The sequence below is a fragment of the Bos indicus genome, chromosome 20 (assembly GCF_029378745.1).
Source record: "Bos indicus isolate NIAB-ARS_2022 breed Sahiwal x Tharparkar chromosome 20, NIAB-ARS_B.indTharparkar_mat_pri_1.0, whole genome shotgun sequence".
NCBI lineage: Eukaryota > Metazoa > Chordata > Mammalia > Artiodactyla > Bovidae > Bos > Bos indicus.
This window is the reverse complement of record NC_091779.1, coordinates 14,278,503-14,293,491: the sequence shown is the minus strand read 5'-3', so window position 1 is coordinate 14,293,491 and position 14,989 is coordinate 14,278,503.

Sequence of the window (14,989 nt, the reverse complement as noted above, 5' to 3'; positions counted from 1 at the left end):
TCTCAGTTTTCTAAAGGAAAAACTATAGCATTTAATTTGATAAGTAGATAAAAATAAAATTCCCTTTCAGCTTTTAAAAACTGCTTCCCAAAGGTACAGGAAAACCTTAAATTGTGAAATGTCAAAATGTCACTGAGATGACTCTTTATCTGTTTAAAGATATATGTTATTTTATATACATACACACATAATAAAGTTATACCCTATTCATTAGAAATTCATTAGGAATTTACAATAATTCAACCTGATTGAGATCAGAATTTATCTTTTTAGTCTTTAGAAATGATTTTACATGGAAGTAATACCATAAAAGATAATAGCATTAAGTTTAAATTACTTAAGACTGTCTAAGGCCAAATGAATATTGTTTTCTACTCAACAGAAAGCGTACAATAAGAAATCTTGGTAACCTTTTCTTCACAGCTAATGTGAATTATTTTTGATTTTGAAAGCAAGACCTACATACCTTTTGAAAAATACCTGTGTAGCCAGTTAGATCTCTTTTTCACAGTGTGATGAAAGAAAAAAAAAAAACACAGACTTTGTGTTAAATCTGTTTGACCCCTGGCTCTATCGCCCACTAATTTAATAGCTTTGGACAAACTACTTCTCCAAGCCTCAACTCTCTGTCTATAAATAGGGATACTAATACCTATGCCAGTGACTTGTTTCGAGTGTACAGTGCTAGACCCCTACTATGAGATTAGTCGTGTACATTTGCTGCCTGTCCCTGAGCTCTTGGTGACCAGTTTCTTCGCAGTGATCTGAAGAGAGGAGCTGCAGCAAAAGGACGGAGGAGGGGAAGCTTCTGTCAGCTGGTGTTAATGAGTTGACTCAAATACAGTTGAAAGAAGAGTGATATACCTCCCTACCAACAGTGTGGCATTCCAGAATGTTTTTCCTCAACTGGGATTAGAGCTTCTTTTCCTCTCCAAGATGAGTTTTAAATGAATAAAAATGCTGAAGGGTATGGAAAGCTATGAGATAGTTGGCAGTGCAATTATTACACGCCCAACATATCTTGGGAATGACCCTTCAATACCAAGGTATAGGCTTCCCTTGTGGCTTAGCTGGTAAAGAATCCGCCTGCAATGCAGGAGACCTGGGTTTGATTCCTGGGTTAGAAAGATCCCCTGGAGAAGTGAACAGCTACCCACTCCAGTATTCTGGCCTGGAGAATTCCATGGACTGCACAGTCCACGGGGTTGCAAAGAGTTGGACATGACTAAGCAAGTTTCACTTCACTATGATCCTCTAACATAGGTTCATTCATTCATTCATCAATCATTCAACTAGCATATATTATGTGCCTGTCAAGCCCCCAGAACTGCACTGGGTATTCAAAGATTTAGCCCTCAGGCACATTACAGCGTCATTTACAGACATATAAACAAGCACCCTAAAGTCCTGGCACTCAAAGTGTAGCCTGTGGGCCAGCAACATTGGTATCTCCTGGGAGCTTGCTAGAAATTCAGTATCTTGGTCTGTTTTAACTTTGGTTAAGAAATAAGTATTGTCTCACTGTGACCAATGATCTTATTTGACCAAGTATTTCAAAGTTTTTTGACAAACTTCCCAAATACCAAATTTTAATTAACATTCTTTTGACTTCCAGCTAACTTTGGGATGCTTTAGAGGGCATCTCAGAGAGAAATGTTTAACTAATATTATTTGGTATATTAAATTACAAAAAGCCCATTACTACACGAGCAATAAACTGACTTAAGATATACTATATAGATGAATGTTATTAATACAGACATTCTAAAAATTATATAAAGTTTCTAAAATTTGGATAAGTCCTGGTATAATGCTATAGTTATAGTTGTTATCTTAAAAAGTTGTATGTCACAACAGTAACCAAGCTTCTATATCAATTACACTGTAATCAGATGTCTAAACGTACCTTTTCAGTCTTTTGTCATTCATAGACAATTATTATTGTACTCTGATGGTGTTACAAAAATGCTTTATCTTCAGGAAGATTTATAGAAAGACTACGGAAGCAGTTACAACAGTTCCGCATTAAGATGATGTCTGCGCAGGAATTCCAGCACAAACCTACCTAAAACAAGAGGCTGTCCTACCCTTGGGACCCCCAGATCAGGCATCGAAAGATTTTTACTTCCTAACAGGGCAGAGTTGATGCCCCTATTTAGCCCTGAAACAGCTACAGAAAACAGACTATCCCTCTCTGCTTCTCAAAAGATTATGGGAGTAAAATTTCTAAGTGGGGAATGAAACGGAAGGGAAAGGGGCAGGGCACAACCTTTAAAGAATTACAGCCATTGAGGACACAACGCACACTGGTTAGAACCAACTAGGTCCAAGATGGCGGATGACTGATTTCCACTGAACCTTGAGCCTTAATACACTTTCACACTACATGAGCAAGCCCCCACAACCCACCCACAGGTGACAGTTCCAAAGCTGACCATAAAAGGCCCAAAACTGGGCAGTGGCCCAAGTTCCTGGAAATCTCTGTCTCTTCCCCAAAATAGCTGGAATACTCTTCCCACTCATTAGCTTATGAAACTACCCACCCCCTAAAAAAACTGACAACACCGTGCCCTGGCCCCTCTCACTTTCTGAGATCGCCCACACTTAGTCTCTGGAGTGTTTATCTCCCTAAATAAACCTCTTTCACTTAATGAAAAAAAAAGAAATTCAGTATGTGAGGCCCCAATTTGGGCCTAACGAATCAGAATCTGCATTTTAACAAGGTTACAAGGTGATTTGTATGTACATTATAACTTTAAAAGTAGTGCTTTAAATGGGACCTAATTAAAAGCTTTTGCACAGCAAAGGAAACCACAAACAAAATGAAAAGACAACCTACAGACTGGGAGAAAATATTGGCAAACAATGCTACAGATAAGGGATTAATTTCCAAAATATAAAAAGTTTAAAATATATATATAAAAACAACAAAAAAAAAACAATAAAAAATGGGCAGAAGACCTAAGTACACATTTTTTTGAAAGAAGACATACAGTTGGTCAACAGATACATGAAAAGATGCTCAACATCACTAATTATTACAGTGATGTAAATCAAAACTACAATGAAGTATTACCTCACATCAGTCACAATGGTCATCATGAAGAAGTTTACAAATAATAAATGCTGGAGAGGGTGTGGAAAGAAAGGAATCTTCCTACACTGTTGGTGGGAATGTAAATTGTTGTAGCCACTATGGAAAAGAGTGTGGAGATTCTTTAAAAAACTAAAAATAGAGCTACCATATTACCCCGCAATCCCACTCCTGGGTGTATACCTGGAAAAAACTCTAAAGACACATGCACCCCAGTGTTCACAACAGCACTTACAATAGCCAAGACACAGAAGCCACCTAAGTGTCCAGGGACTGATGAATGGGAAAAAACGATGTGGTATATACATACAATGGAATATTATTCAGCCATAAGAATGATATAATGCCATTTTCAGCAACATGGATAGACCTAAAGATTATTATGCAAGTCAGAGAAAGACAATATCATATGATACCACTTACATGTGAAATCTTAAAAAATGATATAAACACACATTTATAAAACAGAAACAGACTCACAGACATGGAAAACAAACTGATGGTTATGAGAGGGAATAGAGGCGGCTGGAGATAAATTAGGAGTTTGGGATTAACAGACACACACTACTGTATATAAGATAGCTAATCAATAAGGACCTACTATATAGCACAGAGAACTATATGCAATGACTTATTATAACCTATAATGGAAAAGAATCTGAAAATATACACAAAAGTATAACTGAATCACTTTGCTGTACACCTTAACCTAACAAAACATTGTAGTTCAGTTCAGTCACTCAGTCGTGTCCAACACTTTGCGATCCCGTGGACTGCAGCATGCCAGGCCTCCCTGTCCATCATCAGCTCCTGGAGTTCACTCAAACTCATGTCCATTGAGACAGTGATGCCATCCAACCATCTCATCCCCTGTTGTCCCCTTCTTCTCCCGCCTTCAAACTTTCCCAGCATCAGGGTCTTTTCTAATGGGTCAGCTCTTCACATCAGGTGGCCAAAGTATCGGAGTTTCAACTTAAGCATCATTCCTTCCAATGAATGTTCAGGACTGATTTCCTTTAGGATGGACTGGTTGGACCTCCATGCAATCCAAGGGACTCTCAAGAGTCTTCTCCAACACCACAGTTCAAAAGCATCAATTCTTCAGTGCTCAGCTTTCTTTATAGTCCAGCTCTCACATCCATACATGACTACCAGAAAAACCAAAGCCTTGACTAGATGGACCTTTGTTGACAAAGTAATGTCTCTGCTTTTTAATATGCTGTCTAGGTGCATCAAAACTTTCCTTCCAAGGAGTAAACATCTTTTAATTTCATGGCTGCAGTCACCATCTGCAGTGATTCTGGAGCCCCAAAAAATAAAGTCTGCCACTGTTTCCTCTGTTTCCCCATCTATTTGCCATGAAGTGATGGGACTGGATGCCATGATCTTAGTTTTCTGAAAGCTTTAAGCCAACTTTTTCACTCTTTTCTTTCACTTTCAGAGGCTCTTTAGTTCTTCACTTTCTGCCAGAAGAGTGGTATCATCTGCATAACTGAGGTTATTGATATTTCTCCCAGTAATCTTGATCCCAGCTTGTGCTTCATCCAGCCCAGCTTTTACTATGATGTACTCTGCATATAAGTTAAATAAGTAGGGTGACAATATACAGCCTTGATGTTCTCCTTTTCCTATTTGGAATCAGTCTGTTGTTCTATGTCCAGTTCTAACTGTTGCTTCCTAACCTGCATATAGGTTTCTCAAGAGGCAGGTAAGGTGGTCTGCTATTCCCATCTCTTTAGGAATTTTCCACAGTTTACTGTGATCCACACAGTCAAAGGCTTTGGCATAGTCAATAAAGCAGAAAGAGATGTTTTTCTGGAACTCACTTGCTTTTTCGATGATCCAGCGGATGTTGGCAATTTGATCTCTGGTTCCTCTGCCTCTTCTAAAACCAGCTTGAACATCTGGAAGTTCATGGTTCACATATTGTTGAAGCCTGGCTTGGAGAATTTTGAGCATTTCTTTACTAGCATGTGAGATGAGTGCAGTTGTGTGGTAGTTTGAGCATTCTTTGGCATTGCCTTTCTTTGGGATTGGAATGAAAACTGACCTTTTCCAGGTGGCCTCTGCTGAGTTTTCCAAATTCGCTGGCATATTGAGTGCAGAACTTTCACAGCATCATCTTTTAGGATTTGAAATAGCTCAACTGGAATTCTATCACCTCGACTAGCTTTGTTCGTAGTGATGCTTCCTAAGGCCCACTTGACTTCACATTCCAGGATGTCTGGCTCTAGGTGAACGATCACACCATCGTGATTATCTGGGTCATGAAGATCTTTTTTGTACAGTTCTTCTGTGTATTCTTGCCACCTCTTAATATCTTCTGCTTCTGTTAGGTCCATACCATTTCTGTCCTTTATTGAGCCCATCTTTGCATGAAATGTTTCCTTGGTATCTCTAATTTTCTTGAGGAGATCTCTAGTTTTCCTCATTCTATTGTTTTCCTCTATTTCTTTGCACTGATCTCTGAGGAGGGCTTTCTTATCTCTCCTTGCTATTCTTTGGAACTCTGCATTCAAATGGGTGTATCTTTCCTTTTCTCCTTTGCTTTTCGCTTCTCTTCTTTTCACAGCTATTTGTAAGGCCTCCTCAGACAGCCATGCTGCTTTTGCAGTTCTTTTTCTTGGGGATGGTCTTGTTCTGTTTCCTGTGCAATGTCACAAACCTCTGTCCATAGTTCATCAGGCACTCTGTCTATCAGATCTAGTCCCTTAAGTCTATTTCTCACTTCCACTGTATAATAGTAAAGGATTTGATTTAGGTCATACTTGAATAGTCTAGTGGTTTTCCCTACTTTCTTCAATTTAAGTCTGAATTTGGCAATAAGGAGTTTATGACCTGAGCCACAGTCAGCTCCCAGTCTTGTTTTTGCTGACTGTATAGAGCTTCTCCACTTTTGGCTGCAAAGAAATCCAAGATCAAAGTGTCACTAGTCTTGGTGCCTTCTGAGGGCTAAAGGAGAATCAGTTCCATGCCTTTCTCCTGGCTTCTGGTGGCCTTTGTCATCCCCTGGCTTGTAGACGGTGTTCTTCTGTGTCTTCACCTGGTCTTTCCTCTCAGCAAGTCTATCTAAAACCAAATTTAGTCTTTTTATAAGGACACCAGTCATTTTGCATTAGGGCTCACTCTAGTGACCACATCGTAACTTGACCATCTGCAAAACTCTATTTCGAAATAAGGGACTGGGATTAGGACTTCAACATGTTTTGGGGGGACAAAACGTAATCCTTAGCATGACCTTTGACCCTTCAACTTGAAAATGATTAGGTATTAGTGAAACAAGCTGGGCATCTCAGGTGGTAGAACCAAAGTTAGTAAAGGCTTAAGGAATCACACCTCTCAGTAACCACAGTTGAAGGATAAGAGCAAATGGAAGGTGAGGGAAGGAAGGAGGCAGATTTACTAGAAAACTAGGTAGGTCTAAAAATGCTGCAACAGAATTGAACTTTTCATTCTGTAGGCAATGGAGACCCAAATGGAGGGCTCCAACCTTCAGTGCTGTGGCCCGGTTTCCAGCTCCCTGGAAGCAGGATGCAGAGTAGACTGAGCTGGCCTCTGGAGTCAAGTCACCAGTGAAGAGGTCACTACATTGGTCTCTGTGAGAGATGAGGAGGGCCTGAGCTGGGGCAAATTCAAATAGGATGAAGAGTGGGGGAAATGAGAGTCATGAGGAAATGGTGATGTCAGCCCTGGGTTTGTTGCTTAGTCTGCTTATGTGGGAAATACCTACCTCAGGGGGAGCATGTTAGACTTGGGACTTGTGTTCCTTCAAGAAAAGAGTTTGGTCCAATGAGAATGCAAGACAAAGGATGCTCCCCCTCTCTACCCCCAATCCCCGGTAATCAACCTACAAATACAGCAGCAGAGCTTCCTGGCAATATTCAGACAAAGTTGCAGCAGGAGAAACACTCATGACCCTTCTGGGATTCAGATCAAAGAGTAAAGAGGAAGAACCTGGAATGAAAGGCAGTCTCTATCTCACCAGAAACTTTAGGAATCAACTTAGAATCTTATCTTCCCCAAACCTTGGAGGTGAGCCAGCTCTTAAAGAAGGGTATTGGAAGAAAAACACCCAAGTATCAAATGGCTCAGACGATTTGATAAACACGTGTGCTCGCTGGGAGGCAAGGCTGCTCTGGGAGTCCCTTCATGGCTGGGAAGTTAGAGAGCATTGCTCTAGTCCACATTCAGTCTCATTCTTTGTAAGCCCTTGGTTCTGCATCCACTTACCTGCTGAACACAAGGTATGGCGGCCTTGGACTGTGGTAAGGCAAGCCTCAGAGTGATGCAGAAAGCTCCCAAACTGCACCTGGTTCTCATAGGGTCTTTGAGCCAAAGTCCTGTCCTAAGCTGACAAACAACACAGACAACTTAAGGGACAAAGAGAAATGACATAGCAGCTAAAAATGAGAAATTTCTCATGATTACACCCTCCTAGCTTAGACACTTTTTCTGTAAAAGTCCAGATAATAAATATTTTAGATTTTGTGGGCCACATACACTCTCTATTCCATATTATTTGCTTTTAGTGTTTTTTTCCTAACAGCACTTTAAAAATATAAAATATCATTTTTAGTTTGTGGGCTGCATGATATCAGGGTACAGATGATAGTTTGCTGACCCCTGGCTTAAAGCTGACCCATGAAGCCATGGAAAACAACAGATATGCAATCTATCTTGCTTAATCACTTGAGACATTTGAGTTTTTATTCTCACCTCTTTCCACCATAGAGTCTGATTAATTGGGCTCTTGCAGTTAGCTGACTTGAGAACTCTCCAAGAATTCAGAAGCAAGGCTTGTGTGGCCTGCCCTCTTATAAACAAACACACTCTAAGGTCTGAGGTGCAAAGTGATTGATGTACAGGAAGCAAAAGGCCTCTAGTCTTCCACTCACTACCTTAAAACCCTGAGCACTATCTTTTTTTTTTTTTTTTTTTTTAACCTTTTGGCCTCACCCTGTGGCACATGCGATCTTGGTTCCCCAACCAAGGATTGAACTTGCATCCCCTCCATTGGAAGCATGAAGTCTTAACCCCTGGACAGCCAGGAAAGTCCCACGAGCACTAGTAAGAAAAGAGGAGCCCCACTGAGAAGCATAAGAAAAGGCCTGCCTCTGAGATGGCATGACTTTACGTTCCCCAAACAGTCATGCGTTATGCTTCCAATTAGCTCCAGCCCTCCCTACATCCTGCAGGGAAACTCTTGGCCAGTTCACACGTGTTAGGTGTTACATTAGCAGCACACATCATGGTATCGATACAACAGGCCTGGTGTTTGCTTTCTGACTCATGGACATGGTTTCCGTGGAACTACGAGCACGCAACCCCAACAATGCCCAGTCTGTTCAAGGTACAGACTATTTTAGGAGTGTCTGGCTTAAAGCAGAGTAGATTAAATGGAAATAATCAGAGAAAGAAGAATTACAAAAAAAGTTTTATGGATAGATCTCAGTTCCAAACCCAAATCTCTATTCTAACATCAAACAATGCAGATACTACTGTGAATTTATATGGATGCAATGGGGTGAATTGGAGTTAGTAAACTCTAGCGTATATGCAAAGACAGCAATATATGATAAACAATATGGCCCTGGGTGTTTGCGGTTATTTTACCCTGGAAGCATTGATAAAACAGTTGATTTGAGCATATGCAAAGACAGATATTTGCCTGGTAATTGACAGAGGAAACAAAAACAGACTGTGTACTCTTTACGCCAAGGAAAAAGATGGAGCACTTTGTTATCTTCTTCTTTCCTTCTCACCCCCCAAGCCTGCTTAGAAGCCTGTTCTCAGGTGCTAAACTCCATTCTCGGTTTACAGTGAGCATCCTGCCAAGAGCCGAAAGGAAGACAATGTGCCTGTCATTAGAGCATCTGGGAACTGTTTTGTCACATGAGCCCAGACAAAGCCACGCTCACCACAGGTCAGTCTGCTCCTCGGCTATATATATAGGTGTTTCTCTGTGTGCCTTGGAACCCCCTCAGCGTGACCTCACCATTGTGTTGTCCAGAAAAGTATCAGCTGAAAAATAAAGGCCCACTTTACAGCTATTGTATTGCTGGCTTGTTTTACATCCAGAAACATTCAATTTAAATACGGCTTTTGTAGAACTTGGAAAATGCTCACTATAATTGCTAAAATATCAATGTAAACCCTCTTGTCTTTGGGATTTAAATATATCCATGAGCTACTATCGAACTGCACAAGTTGAAAATTGTCTGCAAAGAAATAAAAGTGACAAATATGGTAGGAATATACAATAGTACAAATGATGAAAAGTAAATTGCCCTTTGAATTATGCTCATTTAATAACTAAAAACATTGTACTGCACATAAGGGATTTTATGAGGCATAGCATTTTAACTGCTGTTTCTCAATGCAGCCCTATATCCGTTCCATCTCCCTCTAAAATGCCATAACCCAATGTCCTGCAACTGTGAAGGAAGGACAAATTTTGAGTTATAAAGCTGGGCTCTGCCACGTACAGCTGCCTTCTTAGTATAGTACAGCCCACTGCCAAAATAAATGAACAGCATCTTTTTGTGGAACTTACTGTCAGAAACCCTCTAGCCTCACGTCTACAAGCTTGATTGGTAACAGAAGCAACCCAAGGAAAACTATGTGATGCCTGCTCTCTGCTTAATGGTGCCGTCTGTGCATTTGTTATTCAGACCCAGCTTTTCATAGCAACCATTGAATATGCAAAGTTGAATTTAGGGATGCCAGAGTTAATTAACACCAGCTCCATTTGATGGCAAGCTTTGTAAACAATCAGGATTCTAACTTCTTTAGACTTGAATTTTGGAGCCTGACAACTTTTATCCCTTGGAGTTAGGAATTCTGTATAAAGTATAAATAGATGATTTCAGGTCATATTTACTTGCCAAAAGATGGAACACTGATTGGTAAGGATGCCTACACACCTACAGGCTACTGGATGAAGGAGGATTTTCATTTTTAATGGTTAGCAGTAATACCTCGTTTAAATTCAGAGGGAGGCCCAGGTTTTCCCTCTGTGGAGAGGCAATAATCTGAGGCAGGCTCTTCAGAAATCCTAGGTTGTGACTTCCTTTTGCTAATTTTCCTTGCACACACTTCGAGAATGACTACTACTTTACTGTTCTCAAAGTGACCATGCAGTTGGATGCAACAGAAGAGGGCTCCATTTTTTCCATGTTATACGCTGTGCCCTGAAGATACTGCAGAGGTTTAGCATCTTGCCAAAGGCAAATTTCCCCCATATTCTACCCAATCTACATACTTCACAGCTCCATAAAAACCATTCCCCTTACACAAAACTCTGAGTTGCCACAGAAACACCCATCTCTTACCTGATACCTGGCATTTGAGACTCAGAACTTCCAAGTTTAGAAACCAGGCAGCTTCTGCTCTCTGAAATGAGAGGAGACTCTAGTGAATTTTCATTTTTCCAGAAGTTGAATGTCCAGGTTGCTGCTCTTCCTCTGGCCACTTGCATTTGGCATTTTGCTGCCCATTCGTACTGTCACCAAAGCCTGGGCAAGAGAAGTAAATGAAGTTAGGATTCAAATCTGCCAATTTGGTTCCTCCTTAGATACTGCCGGGTAAAAGATCTGGCCAAGAAGGGTGACATGTCTAAACCAATTTTTTTTTTAAGTTGGAGGATAATCGCTTTACAATTTTGTGCTAGTTTTCACTGTACAACATGAATCAGCTATATACATACACATATCCCCTTCCTCTTCCACCTCCCTCCCACTGCCCCTGCCCACTTCTCGAGGTCATCACGGAGCTCTGAGCTGTGCTCCCTATGTGTCCAAACCATTTTAAAGCGTAAATTATCTATGAGTTGTAGCCATTTGACGACTTGAAAGTCAGGGACTAAAACGATTTTTAAACCTTTCGTAAATGAAGAACTTACTCCAACAAACTAGGAGGACTGTGGACAAGTCAGGAGCCAAAGAAAATGAATCAAGAACCTGAATATGGAGAAAGCTGAAAACTGTGTTGCTGGATCTAGACAAGGAAAGACTCCTGCGATTTCCTGATGTACAAAATGAAGGGGTCACACTGAATGAGAGCTGCAGTTCCTTCCAGCTGCGACTTTCTACAGCGTTTCAGCTGAGTGTGAGAGGATTATCTGTTTCTGTATAGAGCAGCAATTACAAGGAAGGACCTGGGCACTCAGGGCAGGGCTATTTTGCTTTGCTTCTGCCAGGAAACTGCTCTTCTAAGGCTGTGAAAGATATCCTAATAGTCACTATGAACCCACCTCCACCACGTGAGCACCTACTATTCACCAGGCACTCTGCTAGGGACCCAGGATACAAAGGTGAATAGGACCTCCTAGGAGCCCAGAATCTGGTGAGGGAGACAAATGTCAAAAATCACCCCAGTACAATACAGTAAGTGCTGCACTAGAGATGACATAAGAAATATTACGAGTTACACGAAAGAGCAAAAAGTCTTATGGGATAAGGCAAGGCAAAGAAAAGGACGCAAGGGCATTTCTGGGAATGGTGATGAGTGAGAAGGGGAAGGAACTAGAGCAGCTTGTGTGGCTGTAGTGGGCCAAGAAGTCAAGCACAGCAAAATCACTGGAGATGTAACTGGAAACAGTTTAAAGTAGGTTATACAGCTCACTAATTAATGTGGATGTCATCTTCAAGGCAGTGGTTCTTGACTGGTGGTAAGTAGTCATGGCAAGAAGTCAAGAATTCATTGTCTACAGATTGAATGTATCTTATGTTTCTGGATAGATATTATTGGTCAATTTATGTCGATGCTTTATTTTTTTTCCAAGTTTTTTTAAATTTAAATTTATTTATTTTAATTGGAGGCTGATTACTTTACAATATTGTATTGGTTTTGCCATACATCAACATGAATCTGCCACAGGTGTACACGTGTTCCCCATCCTGAACCCCACTCCCACCTCCCTCCCTGTAATAAATTGTAAACTGTTGCTGAATTCAAAGTAGCTTTTAATTTAGGTAATCTCTCAATTAACAGGTGAAAAGAGTATAGCTATCATGGGGGCATCCATGATGGTTTTTGACATGGAAAAAAAAAAAACCATGCAAAAAGGATTGGGAACTACTATTTTGGGTGATAAAAAAAATAATTACTTTAAATAAGGGCATGATTACTTTAAATAATGCAGCATGATTTAAATCATTCACTGTAGGAATGAATGAACTTTGGAATGATCACTCTGAAAGATATTCAAGGATGAATATGAGTGCAGTGAAAGGAAGCTGCTCAAGTTGAACAAGGATAAGAGCTTTGACAGTAACAGGAAGACACAGAGGAGAGGATAAACTCATGAGGTGTGTAGAAAGTAGAAATAAAAGGATTTGTTGACAGATTGGATAGACTAGAGAGAGAAAGAGAAGAGAGTAAGGACCACTCCCGGGATTCCCATTTGGACTGTGAAATGAAAGTGGGACATGCAGGAAACAGGATTGTTGGAGAGGACAGGAAACTTGATTTGGGATATATTCACTCAGAGGTGCCTGAGGGGCAGAGACGTGGAGTCCTTAATAGGAGATAGGGAATATGAGTTGGAACCCCAGGACAGAGGCAGAGGCCACAGGTTAAGTGATTTCCACAGATAACCAGTGGAAATCACGAGAATAATTAGGAGAGGCAATGGAAACCTCAAGAGTGGATGACATTACTCAGAGAGACTTGTTGATTGTAAGAAAGAATGCTATGAAACCCCAAACTTTAGGGTTGGGCAGTAAAAGAGTCCTGACAAAGGCGACAGAAGACGCAGCAGGATCTGAGGGGACAGTGAGACAGAAACTCTGGAAGAGATGGCAAAAGGCTAAACATCACAGAAGAAAATTAAAAGGAAATAAAAAAGAAGGCAACAAATTCTGGCCACCAAGGGGCCATGGTGATCTGTAAGAACCCCTCAGGACAGGAATCAACAGAGAATGCAGAGCACATGGCCTTGAGTAATGAGTTGTAAAGGCAGAAAAGGAGGCCAGGAATGAAAGGAAAAGAGAGATACAGGACAGTAGATTGAGGAAACAGCAAACAAGGAAAATTATTTCAGACCTGAGGAAACATGAGTGTACAGGTTTCAACCAAGGAGAGGCTGTCAAGGGAGACGAATTATGAAGATATGAAAAAGGAAGGTGTCAACTGACAGAGCCAGTCCCAGAACCAATGAGTGGGTTGATCGTGATTACCTCTCCTCCCTGGCAACCTCAACACCATACTAGTTCTTCCCCGGGCTGGCAGAGAGTTTTCATACCACTGTGCCACCGCTGTGGTATGAAATCTCTTAATCTGTGGCCTCATGTTGTTCTATCAGCTAGAAATGACTTGCCCACTTGCCCTGCTTTCTCTGTCTTACATTTGCACTCACCCTTCTGACCCAGAGCAAATTCTGCCCTCCTCTGAGAATCCCGCCTGATTTCCTCTGCAATTCCCAGTCCTACAAAATAGATGAACCTGCTGGATACTTTTATCACAGACTTTATTTGTACTGCCATCATCATTTTCCTCTCTGTTTCCCCCAGTAGAATGTGAGCTCCTGAGGGCAGGGATTTTGTCATAATGTGCTTTGTATCTTAATTGCCCAGCCTGTTATCTGATTGACAGGGGCAGGGAACTGTAATTGCATACTCACTTTGGAGGGTGCTTCAATCCTAGCAAACTCTGTTACACATGTAAGAAGATCTTCCTCTTACAAAGGAGGAAGCTAAAATTGAGAAACTCTAAGCAAGTTGCTGAAGGTCACATTATCAAAAGTAATAAGTGGCGGGGGCGGGGGGGGGGGTGCTTTCCTGGTGGCTCAGTAGTAAAGACTCTGACTGCCAGTGCAGGAGACACGGGTTCGATCCCTGATTCAGGAAGATCCCACAGGCCGCAGAACTAAGCCCATGTGCCACAACTTTCGAGCTTGTGCTCTAGAGCCCGGGAGCCACAACTACTGGAGCCTGTATGCCCTAGAGCCTACGCTCCACAAGAGAAGTCGCGGCAAGGAGAAGCCCATGCACCGCAACAGAGTAGCCCCTGCTCACCACAACCAGAGAAAAGGCTGCATAGCAATGAAGACCCAGCCCAGCCAATAATAAACACATAGAATCTTTTTAAAAAGACTTCTTGTTTAAAAAATACTTAAAATAACAGTAACAATGCAGTAGTAGCAAATACAGATCATGTTACTCCACCAGGCACTGCTTTGGGTCCCAACGGAAAAAAAAGATACAAAATTCAATTGATTCGGCTCTTACAGTTTCATGCCTTTTAGCCTCAAGGAGCCCCACAATTGCATCTAATCAATCCTTTTATGCTTTTCAGAGCATCTCCTTAACACGATCCCTGCATATTTGACCAATACACTCTTCTTCCTCTCATTGAATAGCCATCCTCCTACCACTTCATTACTCTCAGCACATAATTACGGACCCAAGCTCAAAGGTAACCTCTTCCCCAAGCCTGTGTGTACTCAATTCTGCAATTTAACCTCACAAGGTGCAGTTAATTGTGGGATCTAAGTCACATGCATATAGCCAATCTCTTCAGAAGACCGAGAGAAACAGGTATGTTTGGTTATCTTTCTATACCTTGTGATAGAGGACCCCTGGAAGGGAGAGTGAATGGCTGTTGAACATGCTAATCTTCAGTTTCTTCCCTGTATGGACTGCTTCCCTCTCAAATTGAGCATATCCCAAATTAAAACAACATCTTCCGATAAGTCAGATTTCCAATCCGCTCATACTTTTGTGAGATTGTCTGATTTCACACAGAATTTCTGTCAACCCAAACAAAAAAATTAAGTCAACTCTTTTCTCTTTATCAGTTGTGTCCAGTCTTTTACAAAGACTCAGTGTTTCCTTTGAGAGGAATTGCTCGTGGACACACACTTTCTGCTCCATCCCTCATGGCCCTATCCTATCA